This window comes from Lontra canadensis, unplaced genomic scaffold, assembly GCF_010015895.1.
Source record: "Lontra canadensis isolate GAN:19392208 unplaced genomic scaffold, GSC_riverotter_1.0 scaffold11, whole genome shotgun sequence".
Taxonomy (NCBI): Eukaryota; Metazoa; Chordata; class Mammalia; order Carnivora; family Mustelidae; genus Lontra; species Lontra canadensis.
In genome coordinates, this window is record NW_022631005.1 from 4,020,418 (window position 1) to 4,033,951 (window position 13,534).

Genomic DNA, 13,534 nt, shown 5'->3' on the forward strand with positions numbered 1-13,534 from the left:
GCAAGCTTTTCCTCATTGAGGATGATATTTGCTGTGGGTCTTTCATAGATAGATTTTATGAAGTTCAGGAATGTTCCCTCTATCCTTATATTTTGAAGCGTTTTAATCAGGAACAGATGCTGGATTTTGTCAAACGCTTTTTCTGCAACAATTGAGAGGACCATGTGGTTCTTCTCTCTTCTCTTATTGATTTGGCAGAAGATATGAACAGACACTTCTCCAATGAAGACATACAAATGGCTATCAGACACATGAAAAAATGTTCATCATCACTAGCCATCAGGGAGATGCAAATTAAAACCACATTGAGATACCACCTTACACCAGTTAGAATGGCCAAAATTAGCAAGACAGGAAACAACATGTGTTGGAGAGGATGTGGAGAAAGGGGAACCCTCTTACACTCTTCGTGGGAATGCAAGTTGGTGCAGTCACGTTGGAGAACAGTGTGGAGATTCCTCAAGAAATTAAAAATAGAGCTTCCCTATGACCCTGCCATTGCACTACTGGGTATTTACCCCAAAGATACAGATGTAGTGAAAAGAAGGGCCATCTGTACCCCAATGTTTATAGCAGCAATGGCCATGGTTGCCAAACTGTGGAAAGAACCAAGATACCCTTCAACGGACAAATGGTTAAGGAAGATGTGGTCCATATACACTATGGAGTATTATGCCTCCATCAGAAAGGATGAATACCCAACTTTTGTAGCAACATGGACTGGACTGGAAGAGATTATGCTGAGTGAAATAAGTCAAGCAGAAAGAGTCAATTATCTTATGGTTTCACTCATTTGTGGAGCATAACAAATAGCATGGAGGACAAGGGGAGATGGAGAGGAGAAGGGAGTTGAGGGTAATTGGAAGAGGAGGTGAACCATGAGAGACTATGGACTCTGAAAAACAATCTGAGGGTTTTGAAGGGGTGGGGGGTGGGAGGTTGGGGGATCCAAGTGGTGGGTATTGGAGAGGCATGGATTGCATGGAGCACTGGGTGTGGTGCAAAAATAATGAATACTGTTACGCTGAAAAACTAAAAAATTAAAAAAAAAGTAATGAAGTTAGTAAAACTCACTTTATTCTAAATAATTATTATTAATAATATGCTTATGAAGCTTAATATAAATGCCAAAAAATAAGTTCTTAAAAGAGAATATTCATAATGTAAAAATTTGAGTTTCTAGAACTGGTAATACATATTGAAGAAAACACAGAAGATAAAGGAGACCGTGTGTTTATGTAATTGTTTCATTTAGGGATAGGAGGAGGATCTCACAGATTCTGTTTCATTCTTAAAGTTGGCACCAAAATAATGGAAAAAGCTTTAAAAATATGTAATAGACTGGGAGGGGAGTCAAGATGGTGGAGAAGTAGGAGATCAGTTAGATAGCTTATCAAACCATCGCAAACACCTACAAATCCAACAGGAGATGGAAGAGAAGAAGAATAGCAATTCTAGAAACAGAAAATCGACCACTTTCTGAAAGGTAGGACTGGCGGAGAAGTGAATCCAAAGCAATGGGAAGATAGACTCGGAGGGGGTGGTGGGAGGGAGGGGCCGGCTCCCGGCAAGTGGCGGAGCAACGGAGCACAAAATCAGGACTTTTTTTTTTTTTTTAAGATTTTATTTATTTATTTGACAGACAGAGATCACAAGTAGGCAGAGAGGCAGGCAGAGAGAGAGAGAGGAGGAAGCAGGCTCCCTGCAGAGCAGAGAGCCCGATGTGGGGCTCGATCCCAGGACACTGGGATCATGACCTGAGCCAAAGGCAGAGGCTTTAACCCACTGAGCCACCAAGGCGCCCCAAAATCAGGACTTTTAAAAGTCTGCTCCAGTGAGGGACATCATTCCAGAGGCTAAACCGGGGTGAAGCTCACACGGGGTCAGCGTGACCCCAGGTCCCACAGGGTCACAGAAGGATTGGGGGGGTTTGAGTGTTGCAGAGCTCACAGGTATTAGACCGGGGAAGCTGGCTACAGAGACAGAACAGAGCAGTGAGCTCTAAGCTCAGGGTTACCTTGAACCAGTCGCAGGCTTGGTGAGCTCAGAGCGCGGCCAGAGGCCAGGGAGACGGGAGTGATTGGGCGCTCTTCTCTGAGGGTGCACTGAGGAGTGGGGCCCTGAGCTCTCAGCTCCTCCAGGCCAGAGATTGGGAGGCCGCCATCTTCATTCCCGTCCTCCCGAACTCTACGGAAAGCGCTCAGGGAATAAAAGCTTCCGAAAGTGAACCCGAGCGGATTACTTAGCCCGGCCCCTGGTAAGGGCGGTGCAACTCCGCCTGAGGCAAAGACACTTGAGAATCACTACAACAGGCCCTTCCCCCAGAAGATCAACAAGAAATACAGCCAAGACCAAGTTCACCTATCAAGGAAAGCAGCGGAATTCCAGAGGAGGAGAAAGCAAGGCACGGAACTCATGCCTTTCTCTCCACGATTCTTTAGTCTTGCTGTTAATTTAATTTATTTTTTATTTTAATCATTTTTTATTTATTTTAAGCATAACAGTATTCATTGTTTTTGTACCACACCCAGTGCTCCATGCAATCCGTGCCCTCTCTAATACCCACCACCTGGTTCTCCCAACCTCTCACCCCCCCCACCTCTTCAAACCCTTCAGATTGTTTTTGAGAGTCCATAGACTCTCATTGTTCACCTCCCCTTCCAATTTCCCCCAATACCCTTCTCCTAACTCCCCATGTCCTCCATGCTATTTGTTATGCTCCACAAATAAGTGAAACCATAAGATAATTGACTCCCTCTGCTTGACTTATTTCACTCAGCATAATCTCTTCCAGTCCCGTCCATATTGCTACAAAAGTTGGGTATTCATCCTTTCTGATGGAGGCATAATACTCCATAGTGTATATGGACCACATCTTCCTTAACCATTTGTCCGTTGAAGGGCATCTTGGTTCTTTCCACAGTTTGGCAACCATGGCCATTGCTGCTATAAACATTGGGGTACAGATGGCCCTTCTTTTCACTACATCTGTATCTTTGGGGTAAATACCCAGTAGTGCAATGGCAGGGTCATAGGGAAGTTCTACTTTTAATTTCTTGAGGAATCTCCACACTGTTCTCCAAAGAGGCTGCACCAACTTGCATTCCCACCAACAGTTATTTTTAATTTTATTTTTTTTCTTCTGCTAAATTTTTTTAACTTTCCCCTTTTCTTCTTTAACGTTTTTTAACTGGTTTATCTACTAATATATATATATATATATATATGTATGTATATATATAGATATACATATATATATATTTCTTTTTTATATTTTTTCTTTATTTGTTTTCTTTTTTTAATTTTATTTTTCTTTTCTGAACTTCTTTTTATCCCCTTTCTCCCCCTCAAGATTTGGGGTCTCTTCTGATTTGGCTAAAGCGCATTTTCCTGGGGTCATTGCCACCCTTTTAGTATTTGATTTGCTCCTTCATATACTCTTAACTTGACAAAATGGCAAAGCGGAATAACTCACCACAAAAAAAAGAACAAGAGGCAGTACCGAAGGCTAGGGACCTAATCAATACAGACATTGGTAATATGTCAGATCTAGAGTTCAGAATGACTATTCTCAAGGTTCTAGCCAGGCTCGAAAAAGGCATGGAAGATATTAGAGAAACCCTCTCAAGAGAGATAAAAGCCCTTTCTGGAGAAATAAAAGAACTAAAATCTAACCAAGTTGAAATCAAAAAAGCTATTAATAGGTGCAATAAAAAATGGAGGCTCTTACTGCTAGGATAAATGAGGCAGAAGAAAGAATTAGTGATATAGAAGACCAAATGACAGAGAATAAAGAAGCTGAGCAAAAGAGGGACAAACAGCTACTGGACCACGAGGGGAGAAATCGAGAGATAAGTGACACCATAAGACGAAACAACATTAGAATAATAGAGATCCCAGAAGAAGAAGAAAGAGAGAGGGGGAGCAGAAGGTATATTGGAGAGAATTATTGGAGAGAATTTCCCTAATATGGCAAAGGGAACAAGCATCAAAATCCAGGAGGTGCAGAAAACCCCCCTCAAAATCAACAAGAATAGGTCCACACGCCATCACCTAATAGTGAAATTTACAAATCTTAGTGACAAAGAGAAAATCCTGAAAGCAGCCTGGAAAAAGAAGTCTGTAATATACCATGGTAAAAATATTAGATTGGCAGCAGACTTATCCACAGAGACCTGGCAGGCCAGAAAGAACTGGCATGATATATTCAGAACACTAAATGAGAAAAACATGCAGCCAAGAATACTATATCCAGCTAGTCTATCATTGAAAATAGAAGGAGAGATAAAAAGCTTCCAGGACAAACAAAAACTGAAAGAATTTGTAAACACCAAACCAGCTCTTACAGGAAATATTGAAAGGGGTCCTCTAAGCAAAGAGAGAGCCTAAAAGTAGTAGATCAGAAAGGAATAGAGACAATATACAGTAACAGTCACCTTACAGCCAATACAATGGCACTAAATTTATATCTCTCAATAGTTACCCTGAATGTTAATGGGTTAAAAGCCACAATCAAAAGACACAGGGTATCAGAATGGATAAAAAAACAAAACCCATCAATATGTTGCCTACAAGAAACTCATTTTAGACCCAAAGACACCTCCACATTTAAAGTGAGGAAGGGGAAAACAATGTACCATGCTAATGGACATCAGAAGAAAGCTGGGGTGGCAATCCTGTTATCAGATAAATTCGATGTTAAGCGAAAGACTATAATAAGAGATGAGGAAGGACACTATATCATACTCAAAGGATCTGTCCAACAAGAAGATCTAACAATTTTAAATATCTATGCCCCTAAAGTGGGAGCAGCCAACTATATAAACCAATTAATAACAAAATCAAAGAAAGGCATCAAAAATAACACAATAATAGTAGGGGATGTTAACACTCCCCTCACTGAAATGGACAGATCATTTAAGCAAAAGATCAACAAGGAAATAAAGGCCTTAAAAGACACACTAGACCAGATGGACATCACAGATCTATTCAGAACATTTCATCCCAAAGCAACAGAATACACATTCTTCTCTAGTGCACATGGAACATTCTCCAGAATAGATCACATCCTGGGTCATAAATCAGGTCTCAACCAGTATCAAAAGATTGGGACCATTCCCTGAATATTTTCAGACCACAATGCTCTGAAACTAGAACTCAATCACAAGAAGAAAGTTGGAAAGAACCCAAATACATGGAGACTAAACAACATCCTTCTAAAGAATGAATGGGTCAATCAGGAAATGAAAGAAGAATTGAAAAAATTCATGGAAATAAATGATAATGAAAACACAACGGTTCAAAATCTGTGGGACACAGCAAAGGCAGTCCTGAGAGGAAAATATATAGCGGTACAAGCGTTTTTCAAGAAACAAGAAAGGTCTCAAATACACAACTTAACCCTACACCTAAAGGAGCTGGAGAAAGAACAAGAAAGAAAGCCTAAACCTAGCAGGAGAAGAGAAATCATAAAGATCAGAGCAGAAATCAATGAAATAGACACCAAAAACATAATAGAACAAATCAACGAAACCAGGAGCTGGTTCTTTGAAAGAATTAATAAGATTGATAAACCCCTGAACAGGCTTATCAAAAAGAAAAGAGAAAGGGCCCAAATAAATAAAATCATGAATGAAAGAGGAGAGATCACAACTAACACCAAAGAAATACAAACAATTATAAGAACATACTATGAGCAACACTACGCCAACAAATATGACAATCTGGAAGAAATGGATGCATTCCTAGAGACATATAAACTACCATAACTGAACCAGAAGGAAATAGAAAACCTGAACAGACCCATAACCAGTAAGGAGATTGAAACAGTCATCAAAATCTCCAAACAAACAAAAGCCCAAGGCCTGATGGCTTCCCAGGGGAATTCTACCAAACATTTAAAGAAGAACTAATTCCTATTCTCTTGAAACTGTTCCAAAAAATATAAATGGAAGGAAAACTTCCAAACTCATTTTGTGAGGCCAGCATCACCTTGATCCCAAAACCAGACAAGGATCCCATCAAAAAAGAGAACTACAGACCAATATCCTTGATGAACACAGATGCAAAAATTCTCACCAAAGTACTAGCCAATAAGATTCAACAGTACATTAAAAGGATTATTCACCATGACCAAGTGGAATTTATTCCAGGGCTGCAAGTTTGGTTCAACATTCGAAAATCAATCAATGTGATACAACACATTAGTAAAAGAAAGAACAAGAACCATATGATACTCTCAATAGATGCTGAAAAAGCATTTGACAAAGTACAGCATCCCTTCCTGATCAAAACTCTTCAAAGTGCAGGGATAGAGGGCACATACCTCAATATTATCAAAGCCATCTATGAAAAACCCATCGCAAATATCATTCTCAATGGAGAAAAACTGAGAGCTTTTTCCCTAAGGTCAGGAACATTATCCTGGGCAGGGATGTCCATTATCACCACTGCTATTCAACATAGTACTAGAAGTCCTAGTCTCAGCAATCAGACAACAAAAGAAAATTAAAGGCATCCAAATCGGCAGAGAAGAAGTCAAACTATCACTCTGCAGATGATATGATACTATATGATACTATACAAGTTCTACCAAAACTGCTAGAACTTGTACAGGAATTTAGTAAAATGTCAGGATATAAAATCAATGCACAGAAATGAGTTGCATTTTTCTACACCAACAAGACAGAAGAGAAATTAAGGAATCAATCCCATTTACAATTGCACCCAAAACTATAAGATACCTAGGAATAAACCTAACCAAAGAGGCTAAGAATCTATACTCAGAAAACTATAAAGTACTCATGAAAGAAATTGAGGAAGACACAAAGAAATGGAAAAATGTTCCATGCTCCTGGATTGGAAGAACAAACATTGTGAAAATGTCTATGCTACATAAAGCAATCTACACATTTAATGCAATCCCTATCAAAATACCATCAATTTTTTTCAAAGAAATAGAACAAATTATCGTAAAATTTATATGGAACCAGAAAAGACCTCAAATAGCCAAAGGAATATTGAAAAAGAAAGCCAAAGTTGGTGGCATCACAATATGGACTTCAAGCTCTATTACAAAGCTGTCATCATGAAGACAGCATGGTACTGGCATAAAAACAGATACATAGATCAATGGAACAGAATAGAGAGCCCAGAAATAGACCCTCAACTCTATGGTCAACTAATCTTCGACAAAGCAGGAAAGAATGTCCAATGGAAAAAAGACAGCCTCTTCAACAAATGGTGTTGGGAAAATTGGACAACCACATGCAGAAGAATGAAACTGGACCATTTCCTTACACCACACACAATAATAGACTCAAAATGGATGAAGGACCTCAATGTGAGTAAGGAATCCATCAAAATCCTTGAGGAGAACACAGGCAACAACCTCTTTGATCTGAGCCGCAGCAACATCTTCCTAGGAACATCGCCAAAGGCAAGGGAAGCAAGGGCAAAAATGAACTATTGGGATTTCATCAAGATCAAATCTTTTGCACAGCAAAGGAAACAGTTAACAAAACCAAAAGACAACTGACAGAATGGGAGAAGATATTTGCAAACGACATATCAGATAAAGGGCTAGTGTCCAGAATCTATAAAGAACTTAGCAAACTCAACACCCAAAGAACAAATAATCCAATCAAGAAATGGGCAGAAGACATGAACAGACATTTCTGCAAAGAAGACATCCAGATGGCCAACAGACACATGAAAAAGTGCTCCACATCACCCGGCATCAGGGAAATACAAATCAAAACCACAATGAGATACCACCTCACACCAGTCAGAATGGCTAAAATTAACAAGTCAGGAGATGACAGGTGCTGGCGAGGATGTGGAGAAAGGGGAACCCTCCTACGCTGTTGGTGGGAATGCAAGCTGGTGCAACAACTCTGGAAAACAGCATGGAGGTTCCTCAAAATGTTGAAAATAGAACTACCCTATGACCCAGCAATTGCACTACTGGGTATTTATGCTAAAGATACAAACGTAGTGATCTGAAGGGGCATGTGCACCCAAATGTTTATAGCAGCAATGTCTACAATAGCCAAACTATGGAAAGAACCTAGATGTCCATCAACAGATGAATGGATAAAGAAGATGTGGTATATATACACAATAGAATACTATGCAGCCATCAAAAGAAATGAAATCTTGCCATTTGCGATGACATGGATGGAACTAGAGGGTATCATGCTTAGTGAAATAAGTCAATCAGAGAAAGACAACTATCATATGATCTCCCTGATATGAGGAAGTGCAGATGCAACATGGGGGTTAGGCGGGTAGGAGAAGAATAAATGAAACAAGACGGAATCGGGAGGGAGACAGACCATAAATGACTCTTAATCTCACAAAACAAACTGAGAGTTGCTGGGGAGAGGGGGTTCAGGAGAGGGAGGTGGGGTTATGGACATTGGGGAGGGTATGTGTTATGGTGAGTGCTGTGAAGTGTGTAAACCTGGCGATTCACAGACCTGTACCCCTGGGGATAAAAATATATTATATGTTTATAAAAATAATTTTAAAATAAATTTTAAAAAATGAAAAATAAATAAAAACAATAAATGTAATAGATTAAAAATAATATGAATAAATTCTAAAATATGAGCATAAAAGGGGACTAAAATGTGATAATGCAAAATAAAACAAAGAAAACAGAAGACATAAAAACCATATTTACCAGTATAAAAACAAAAAAATACATAATGATAAGAATATGATTAAATACCAGTAACACCAAAAAAGTGAATGGATTAGCTTTCTCAATTAAAATACAAATATTTTGTAAAAGTTAAAAAATTTAAAATTAAATAAATAAATAAGGGGGTGCCTAGGTGGCTCAGTGGGTTAAGCTTCTGCCTTCGGCTTGGGTCATGATCTCGGGGTCCTGGAATCGAACCCCACATTGGGCTCTCTGTTCAGTGGGGAGCCTGTTTCCTCTTCTCTCTGCCTGCCTCTCTGCAGACTTGTGATCTCTCTCTGTCACACACACACACACACACACACACACACACACACACATATATATATATATATATATATATATATAATCAGGTTAAGCTTTAAAAAAAGTTAATTAATTTATGTGTTTGCTAGAGACATTTTTAAAGATATAACTTTTGAAAATAAAAAAATGTGATGAATCAGGCAAAGACAAACAACAGGACTAACAACATTAATGGCAGGCAAAATAGAACTGTAAAGAAAAAAATTGGGATTTAAAATGGCATTTTATTTTGAGAAATGGTACAATCTACAGTAGATATAAGGTACTTATGAGTCTTTATACTTATGACATCAAAATATTTAAAATAGATATATCTAGTCACAACGTAATAGGTAGAAATAATACGAAGTCCAGGTAATAAAACAAATCTCTTAGAAATCTTAAGATAATACTTTAAAGAATAATTCTTAGATCAAATGGAGAATAAAAACTACTATGGCAGGCTCTTTTGAGAAAATAATGAGGCCATAATGCTTAATAACCTAAGATATCTAGCTAACTTTGGGTTCATATAAAATTCACAGCATTGAACAACTTTGTTTTTAAAGAAAAAAATAGTTAAGCATTAAAGTGTAAATTATAGAAAAAGAATAATATCATAAGCACAAAATTATGCATTAATAAATCAGAGAAAAATATAAGAATTAATTAAAAAGAAGTTGGTTCATTGGAAAGCCAAATGAAATATAAAAATATCTAACAGGGGCGCCTGGGTGGCTCAGTGGGTTAAGCCGCTGCCTTCAGCTCAGGTCATGATCTCAGAGTCCTGGGATCGAGCCCCGCATCGGGCTCTCTGCTCAGCGGGGGCCTGCTTCCTCCTCTCTCTCTGCCTGCCTCTCTGCCTGCTTGTGATCTCTGTCAAATAAATAAATAAAATCTTAAAAAAAAAAATATCTAACAGATGTATATAAAAATAGCAGAATGGATAGCCCCAATGTTTTATCCTACAAAAACATTGAAAAAGCAAGCAAAAACTGTCTTAATCAACATTATTGGAACTCTGGAAAGCAGTCAAAGGTTTATAGCAGCTGGGTGGCACAGTTAGTTAAGCATCCAATGCTTGGTTTCAGCTCAGGTCTGAATTTAGGATTGTGAGATTCAGCCCCTCATTGGGATCTGTGCTCAGTATGGAGTCTGCTGGGGGTTTCTCTCTCCCTCTCCCCCTCCTCACCCCTCCCTAAGATAAATTAATAAAAGCTTAAAAAGAAAATGGTTTACAGCAACCAAGTGAACACTGACACCAAAAAGGCAACTTAAAAATGGTAAGAAAATTTTGAGACCTTTTTTGCTTGCCCTTACCCACCTGCTGGGTTCAGCAGGAAGTATCAGAGTGGAACCAAAAATAAGACTATACGTCATCTACAAGAATCCCACTTACAATATACAGTGTAGAGAGATTAAAAGTAAATGGATGGAGAAGATATACCATGAGGGTATTAATCTAAAGAAAACTAGAGTAGCTATATTAATTTCAGAAAAGCAGATTTCAGAGCAAGAAGTATTATGAGAGATTAAGATGGGCATTCCATAATGATAAAGGGATCAATCTCCTAGAATATATTATAGTGTTAAATGTATATGTGCCTAAAAACAGAGAATCAAAATATGTCAGGCAAAAACTGGTAGAACTATAAGGACAAATAGACAATTCTACCATTATTGTTGGAGCCTTCAATACCTCTATCACTAATTGACATACCTAACAGATAAAAAATTATTAAGGATACAGTTTAATTGAATAACACTATTAATCAACCAGATATAATTAACATGTACAGACTACTATACCCAACAACAGCTGAATACACAATCTTCTCAAGCTAACATGGAACATTCATCAAGTTGATGCATGAAAAAAAAATTAAATTAAAAAAAAGAAAAAAGAAAAAAGAGAGAAATTGCCCATTTACAAAGATAGACCATATCCCCGCTGAGCAGAGAGCCCGATGCGGGGCTCGATCCCATCAAACATATCTGAACAAATTTAAAAGAATAGAAGTCAAAGTATGCTTTCATACCTAATAGAATTGAGGTAGAAATCAATAACAGAAAAAAAGTTGGAAAATTCCAAAACACTAGTAGTTTAAAGAACACACTTTGAAATAACACCTAGGTCAAATAAAAAGTCTTGAAAAAAATGTAAAAATATTTCTAATTATATAAAAATAAAATACAACCTCTCGAAATTTGTGGGATTCAGCAAAAGCAGTGCTCAGAAGAAAATTTATAGCACTGAATACATATATATGAAAAGAAAGATCTAAAATCAATACTCTGAGCTTCTATCCTAGAAAACGTGAGAAAAAAGAGAGTAAATTAAATATAAGATAAGCAGGATAAAAAGTAATACAAATTAGAACAAAAATTAATGAAATCAATAGAGAAAATCAATGAAATCAAAATCTAGTTCTAAAATCAATAAAATTGTTAAACTTCTAGCCATAATAAACAAGAAAAAAGAGAGAAAAAACAAATTACTAACAACAGAAATGAAAGAGGTGTCATAACTACAATACTATAAACATTAAAAGGATAACAAAGGAATATTAAAACTACGATAACTTAGATCAAATAGACAAATTCCTTGAAAGACATAATCTACCAAAACTTACACAAGGAGAAATAGATAAGTAAACTGAATCAATAATTTGTAACCTTTTTAAAAAATTATTTATTCACTTGAGAGAGAAACAGAGAGAGCACAAGCAAGGGAAAGTCAGAGAGAAAAGACTCTGCTGAGATAAGAGCCCAATGCAGGGATTGAGGCAGGGCTCTATCCTAGGTCCTGGAGATCATGACCTGAGCTGAAGGCAGATATTTAACCATCTGATCCACCCAGGTGCCCCAATAATTTATAACCTTTTAAACAAGAAGGCATTAGTCTCAATGGTTCCACTGGTGAATTCTACTAAAATTTAAAGAAGTTATACTAGAGCTAATAAATTCAGCAAGGTTGCAGTACACAAAATTAATACACAAAATAAATTGTGTTTATTTTATACACCAAAAATAAATAATCTAAATAGGAAATTAAGAAAACAATTCCATTATAATATCATCCAAAAGAATAAAATATCTAGGAATAAGTTTAACCAAGGATGTAAAAGACTTCTATACAGAGAACAAAAACAGAATCATCACTAAAAAAAATTAAAGGCCTAAGTGCACCTGGGTGGCTCAGTGGGTTAAAGCCTCTGCCTTCAGCTCGGGTCATGATCTCAGGGCCCTGGGATCAAGCCCCGCATCGAGCTCTCTGCTCAGTGGGGAGCCTGCTTCCTCCTCTCTGTCTGCCTGCCTCTCTGCCTACTTGTGATCTTTGTCTGTCAAAAAAATAAATAAAATCTTTAAAAAAAAAATTAAAGTCCTAAGTAAATGAAAAGACATCCCATGTTCATTGATTAGAAGACTTAATGTTATTAAAATTACAATACCACTCAAAGCTAACTATAGATTCAACAGATTCAATGTAATCACTATCAAAAATCCAATAGCTTTTTTTTGCAGAAATCAAAAAGCTAATCCTCAAATTCATATTTAATTGTAAGATCCCTATAGCCAAAACACTCTTGAGAAAGGAGAACAAAGCTGAAGGATTTCAAAACTTAATACAAAGTGACAGTAATCAAAACAGAGCTATAGTGTCATAAAGATGTACATATAGATAGATCAATGGACTAGAATTGAGAGTTTAGAAATATACCCATACATCTATGGACAACTGATTTTCAACAATGGATCCATGACCATTCGATGAGGTAAAAACAGTTCCTTTAATAAATAGTACTAAAGCACTGGACCCTTAACTTACACTATATAAAAAATTAAAATGGGGCTCCTGGTGGCTCAGTGGGTTAAGCCTCTGCCTTCAGCTCAGGTCATGATCTCAGGGTCCTGGGATCGAGTCCCGCATCGGGCTCTCTGCTCTGCGGAGAGCCTGCTTACCCCTCTCTCTCTGCCTGCCTCTCTGACTACTTGTGATTTCTTTCTCTGTGTGTCAAATAAATAAATAAAATCTAAAAAAAAATTAAAATGGATCAATGACTAAAGGTAAGAGCTAAAACGATAAAATTCTGAGAAGAAAACAGGGGTAAATTTCCTCATTTTGAATTTAACAATGTTTTCTTAGATACGACCCTGGAGGCATAAGGAACAACAAAGAGAGAAATTGGACTGCTTCAAAATTAAGAACTTTTAGGTATCAAGGACATTACCAAAGAAGTGAAAAGAAAACTTATAGAATGGTAGAAAATATATGATAATCATTTCTCTAAAAGGGTCAAGTATACAGAATAAAGAATTCTTCCAACTTAACAATTAATGAAAAATACCTCAACATCATTAATCATTATGAAAATGCAAACCAAAACCACAATGAGATGACACTTCACACCCACTAGAATGACCGCAAATGTTTTTCACAAACAGAAAATGGTAAGTGTCAGCAAATGTGTGGTGAAATTGGAATCCTCATACATTCCCGGTGGGAATGTAAAATAGTGCAGTTAGAAAACATGTAGGCAG

General features: G+C 37.3%; 1 protein-coding gene across 7 annotated transcripts in view; it reads right to left on the reverse strand.

Moving 5' to 3' along the window:
- The window catches only part of CCDC141 (coiled-coil domain containing 141), a 216,822-nt gene that overhangs the window by 152,801 nt on the left and 50,487 nt on the right, over positions 1-13,534 (reverse strand). The window lies entirely within an intron of this gene.